Consider the following 6044-nt stretch of genomic DNA (forward strand, 5'->3'; position numbering starts at 1 on the left):
AAACAAGACGAAAAGACAACCCTCAGAATGGGAGAAAATATTTGCAAATGAAGCAACTGACAAAGGATTAATCTCCAAAATATACAAGCAGCTCATGCAGCTCAATATCAAAAAAACAAACAACCCAATCCAAAATGGCCAGAAGACCTAAATATACGTTTCTCCAAAGAAGATATACAGATGGCCAACAAACACATGAAAGAATGCTCAACTTCATTAATCATTAGAGAAATGCAAATCAAAACTACAATGAGATATCATCTCACACCAGTCAGAATGGCCATCATCAAAAAATCTACAAACAATAAATGCTGGAGAGGGTGTGGAGAAAAGGGAACCCTCTTGCACTGTTGGTGGGAATGTAAATTGATACAGCCACTATGGAGAACAGTATGGAGGTTCCTTAAAAAACTAAAAATAGAACTACCATACGACCCAGCAATCCCACTACTGGGCATATACCCTGAGAAAACCATAATTCAAAAAGAGTCATGTACCGCAATGTTCATTGCAGCTCTATTTACAATAGCCCGGAGATGGAAACAACCTAAGTCCCCATCAACAGATGAATGGATAAAGAAGATGTGGCACATATATACAATGGAATATTACTCAGCCATAAAAGGAAACGAAATTGAGTTATTTGTAGTGAGGTGGATAGACCTAGAGTCTGTCATACAGAGTGAAGTAAGTCAGAAAGAGAAAAACAAATACTGTATATGAACACGTATATATGGAATCTAAAAAGAACCAAAATGGTTCTGAAGAACCTAGGGGCAGGACAGGAATAAAGACTCAGATGTAGAATATGGACTTGAAGACATGGGGAGGGGGAAGGGTAAGCTGGGACAAAGTGAGAGAGTGGCATTGACATATATACACTACCAAATGTAAAACAGATAGCTAGTGGGAAGCAGCCCCATAGCACAGGGAGACCAGCTCGGTGCTTTGTGACCACCAAGAGGGATGGGATAGGGAGGGTGGGAGGGAGACACAAGAGGGAGGGGATATGGGGATATATGTATACATATAGCTGATTCACTTTGTTATACAGCAGAAACTAACACAACAATGTAAAGCAATTATACCCCAAAAAAGATGTTAAAAAATAAATAAACAGAGTGCTACTGCTAGACACCTTGAGAAGGTGAATTCAAGCAAAGACAAGAAAGAGGTAAAAAGAATTTCTCATGTAGCTATCTGGGGGGGTGGAGATTTCCAAGGAACAAGAACAGCCAGTGCAAAGGCCCTGAGGTAGGAGGTGTGCCTGGTGTGTCCTTGGAACACAAGGAACAAAGGGAACAAGGGGAGAGTGGAGGAGAGGAGGCGGAGAGGAAGGGGCCAGGTGACATAGGGCCTTGAAGGTCATTGTAAGGTCTTTGGCTTTGATGCTGAGTGACATGAGGAGCCACCCAAGCTTTAGGACAAAGAACTGACCTGATTTGACTTATATGTTTAAAGGATTCCTCTGGCTGTTGGGGATAGATAGGAGGGGTCAGGGCCAAGCCTGGAGACCAGTGAGGCTACTGCAGAATTCCAGGGGAGAGTTGATGGGAACTCAGACCAGGGTGGTAGCAGCAGAGCTGGTGAGAAGTGGCCAGATTCCGGATGTATTTTGAAGTTAAAGCCAATAAGACGAGTTGAGGGATTGGGTGTGGGGTGTCAGAAAAAAAGGAGTCAAGAGTAAAGCAAAATATGAAAACCCAAACAATAGGAAGGATGGAGTTGCTAGGAACTAAGGTGGGGAAATATGTGCTTGAGGAGGACAGGTGGAGATTGAGACATCAGTTGGCCACCCATGTGGAGATGTCAGATAGACAGATGGATACTTGAGGAAGGTCCGGGCTAGAGATGGGCATTTGGGAGAAGTCATGAGGCCACCTAGGAGTGGGGGTGGGGTATGTCAGAAGCCCTGAGGGCTTCCCATATGAAGAGGTAGGTGGGGGAAAGGGGAGCACAAGATGGGGGACTGGGAAGGAGCATCCAGAGAGGCAGGGGAAAAGCAGGAGAATGTGGGATCCCATAAACAAGTGAAGAAAACATATCCAGGAGGACAGAGATGAACCAAGTCAAAGGCTCCTGATGGATCACATGAGATGAGAACTGAAAACTGATCATTGGACTTAGCAACATGGACGTCCCTGGGGACCTTGACAAGAGCCACCGTAGTGGGAATGGTTGAGGATAACCTGATGAGAAAGGGATTATGAAATAGCAATTAACAAACCTGATAGCAGCATTATTCACAATAGCCAAAAGGTGGAAAAAACCTAAGAGTCCAACAGATGAAGGGATAAACAAAGTGTGGTAGAAGAGATCTTTAGAGGCATGCCACCAAGTTCTGTCCTTGGCCCTGGACTTATCTGGTCCATAGATTTTTTTTTTTTTTTTTTTTGGCTGCACTGTGTGGCTTGTGGGATCTTAGTTCCCTGACCAGGGATCAAACCCAAGCCCTCAGCAGTGAAAGCACAGAGTCCTAACCACTGGACCACCAGGGAATTCCCTGGTTTTGCTTTTTAACCAGTAATCTGGATGAAGACCCAGAGGCATATTCAGTGTGTTTGCAGAAAGTGGAAGATGGAGGGAGAAGACATCCAAAGCCAAAAAGAGGCAATAGAGCGAGTGGTTAAGATCACGATGTCTGGATCCAGACTACCTGGTTCTATTCCCAGCTCATTTGTGATTGGGTCGACTTGGGCAAGTTACTTAACCTGTGCCTCAATTTCCTCATCTCTAAAATGGGGATAATAGTAGTTCCTCAGTAGGGTTTTTCTGATGCCTGAATGAGTTAGCTCAGTGTCTGGCACATGGTAAGTGTATGTCAGTTTGCTACTCTCATCACTATCAGGACTGACTGGAGGGTTAAGTCAAAACCAACAAAATGGAATTTAATGAGGACAAATGGAAAAGCCATTCAAATTCCAACAAAGTACAAGTTCAAGGTCAGGAAGACCTAGCTGGGCAGCCATGCATTCATCTGTACATGAGAAACAGCCCAAGGTGTCCAGCTGATTGCCAGGGCAACTGCAGCCAACCCTGTCATTACAACCTTCAGTGGTGTTCAGGTGTCCATCAAGAGGCAAATGGATTAACAAACTGCTATACATCCAGACAATAGAATTCTACTCAACAACAAAAAGGAACAAACTACTGATATACACAATAATGTGAATGAATCTCCAAACTTTATGCTGAATGCAATAAGCCAGACACAAAAAAAGAGTAGATACTATGATTCCATTTTATGATGGTCCAGAATGGGCAAAACTAAGATACTGTGGAAAGAAACCAGAACCGTGGGGTCACGGGGTGACTAAGAAACTTTCTGGACTGATGGAAATATTCTATATCTTGATAGGAGTTGGGGTATACAAGTATATGCACTTGTCAAAACTCAACCAATTATATACTTAAGATTTGTGTTTTTCATTATATATGTTTCGTCTAAAAAAGCAAAGAACCATACACAAATATTGAACTCTAGTTAGTGATATGCGTGTTGAAATGTCAGGGGGTGAAATGTACTGATACCCGTAACTTACTTTGAAATACGTCCCAAAACGCAGATGAAGTGATGAAGGGAGGAGACATGCATAGATGATGAGAGAGCAAATATAGTATAATGTAAATTGTCAAATCTGAGTGGTGGCTATATGGGTGTTCGCTGCAAAATTTGTTCAACTTTTCTATAAGTTTAAAATTTGAGTAATAAAATATTGTGAAAAGAAGACAACTGATGGTCAAGGTGTGGGGAAATAGGCACATTCACACAGCTGTTACCCATTAGGAGCCAAAAGTGCTGCCACCTTCTGGGAAGCAATTTTTCAGCATGTATCAAAAGCCTTAAAAATTGTTCCTGGGCTTCCCTGGTGGCGCAGTGGTTGAGAGTCCGCCTGCCGATGCAGGGGACATGGGTTCGTGCCACGGTCCAGGAAGATCCCACGTGCCACAGAGCAGCTGGGCCCGTGAGCCATGGCCGCTGAGCCTGCGCGTCCGGAGCCTGTGCTCCGCAACGGGAGAGGCCACAACAGTGAGAGGCCCTCATACCACAAAAAAAAATTGTTCCTGCTCTTCAACCCAGCAGTTCCATTGCTAGGAATTTATCTTAAGAAAATAAAGATGGATGGGGGCAAAGACGTAGCTACAAGGTTGTTCACTGCAACATTAATTATGATGGCAAAAAGTCCTAAATATCCTAAAATAGGGCATGGGTTAGAGAAATGGCAGCATCTTTAAGCACTGGAGTATTATGCAGCAATGAAAATGGTGCATGACAAATATTTGCTGAAAATGGTGCATGACAAATATTTGCTGAAATGAATACATTCTCTCTACACATACACTAGTTGAGAAGGAAAAGCAGCTCTCTGGGGATACCCTTCCCCTCACTAGAGACCCCATCCCGTGACACAGGTTACTCCATGCACCATCCCTGTCCCCATCCCAATCCCTGGAGTTCTTGGGGAGTTTCCATTTCTTCTTATCACAGCTGGCTCTGTTTTCCTTTTTCCAGGAAATTCTCCATTTCCCACCTGCCTCTTGCCTCCTGAACGCATTGTCCTATTTCCCCTGCACTACCTCTTGGGAACCCCCCTAATTCCGTCACACCGCCAGTGCCACCAGCTGGACTCACAGCTTGACTTGGGCAAGGGGAGAGTTCACCATGTGACTGGATCTTGCAGGAGGCTTTCCCCAGGAGTTCAGGATTGCAGGCTTCACTCCCCCATTCTAAAGGGGGCCACTGCCGTTGGAACCCGGGTTTGCGATGCCTGCCCCAGGCTCAGCTCAGGAAGGAGGAAGGTGATGGAGAGTGGGAGCAAATGGTGGTTGGGAGCTTGTGGGGAGGACAGTGCTCCAGAACCATTTCCCCACATCTCTAGCATGGCCCTCGGAAACTGGAAATTCTTCTTTCTTTATTATCAGGATCCTTTCCTTTTCTTTGTCCCTTTCCTTTTCTTTGTCCCTTTCCTCAATCTTCCAGAGCAGACCTGTCTTCACAACCAAATGATCCTTCAAAGTGTTAAGTTGAACAAAACCTGCCTTTCTCCCCTAGAAGGCCTCCTACAACCAGCTTTTACCCCTCACTTCATTAACACACGCACTGGCGTCAGTCTGGAAGGAAAGTCCTAAAGAGCTAAACGGGGTTGTCTTTGGGTGACGGGATTGCAGATGTTTTTTCCTCGTGTGTATTTTCTAATTTCCCTATAACAAACACATATTTTCTTCTGTATTGAGAAAAAAGTAGTCACCACAAAAGGAGCCACTCCCACCCAGAGTATACCCAGTGGAGAGCTGCTCAGGAGATGAAGGTCTGGAAAGGTTGTTTTCGGGGGATTGGGACCACTTAAGCTTCAGAGAAGGCTGGCGTGGGGGTGGGAGGGCACAGACCTCTCTGCAGCCAGCTGGGGCCTGTGTGCACAGACAGAGGCACATGTTCGGTGCTCCACAGGGTGAGCTAGTTCCAACCAAGGGAACAGCACAGGAAGGCCAGTTTGGTCTCACTGGAAGGAGCTGTCCTACAATGAAACAGGCTGCCTTTTAAGGCAGTGAGCTCCCTGCCACACGAGGTGTGCAAGCAAGATGGGCAGATGTCAGGAGGGTTAGAGAGGAGATTTCTAGACAGACTAAGAGAATGGACTGAGGGCCTCTGAGGTCCCTGAAAGCAACTCAGAGTGAGTTTTTAGTCTCCCTGACCAGACAAAGTGTCAAGGGAGCTCTGAGACCATTTCTGAGATTGCTGGCAGAGGGGATGGTCAGGAGGGACTTTCTGGAGGAGGAGGCCAGATCACTGCCATTCTGGCCCCTCAATCTCCACCCTGTGGGTATATATCTTCCTGACTCCCCTGTCTGGGGCTCTCTAGCCCTTTCCAGATAAAAATGCACAGGGCCTCAGCCGCTGCCTCACTGCATGACCCTTGATGACTCCGTTTCTCTCTGGGCCTCAGTCTGCCCCTCTGTTCAATGGTCTCAGCTAAAACCATCCATGTTTTTTTCTCCAAGGATGGACAAACCGCTTCAGTCGCACACTTATATGCAGGGAAGAG

The sequence above is a fragment of the Aethalodelphis obliquidens genome, unplaced genomic scaffold (assembly GCF_003676395.1).
Source record: "Aethalodelphis obliquidens isolate GAN/ISIS:26980383/991018 unplaced genomic scaffold, ASM367639v1 scaffold4, whole genome shotgun sequence".
Lineage (NCBI taxonomy): Eukaryota > Metazoa > Chordata > Mammalia > Artiodactyla > Delphinidae > Aethalodelphis > Aethalodelphis obliquidens.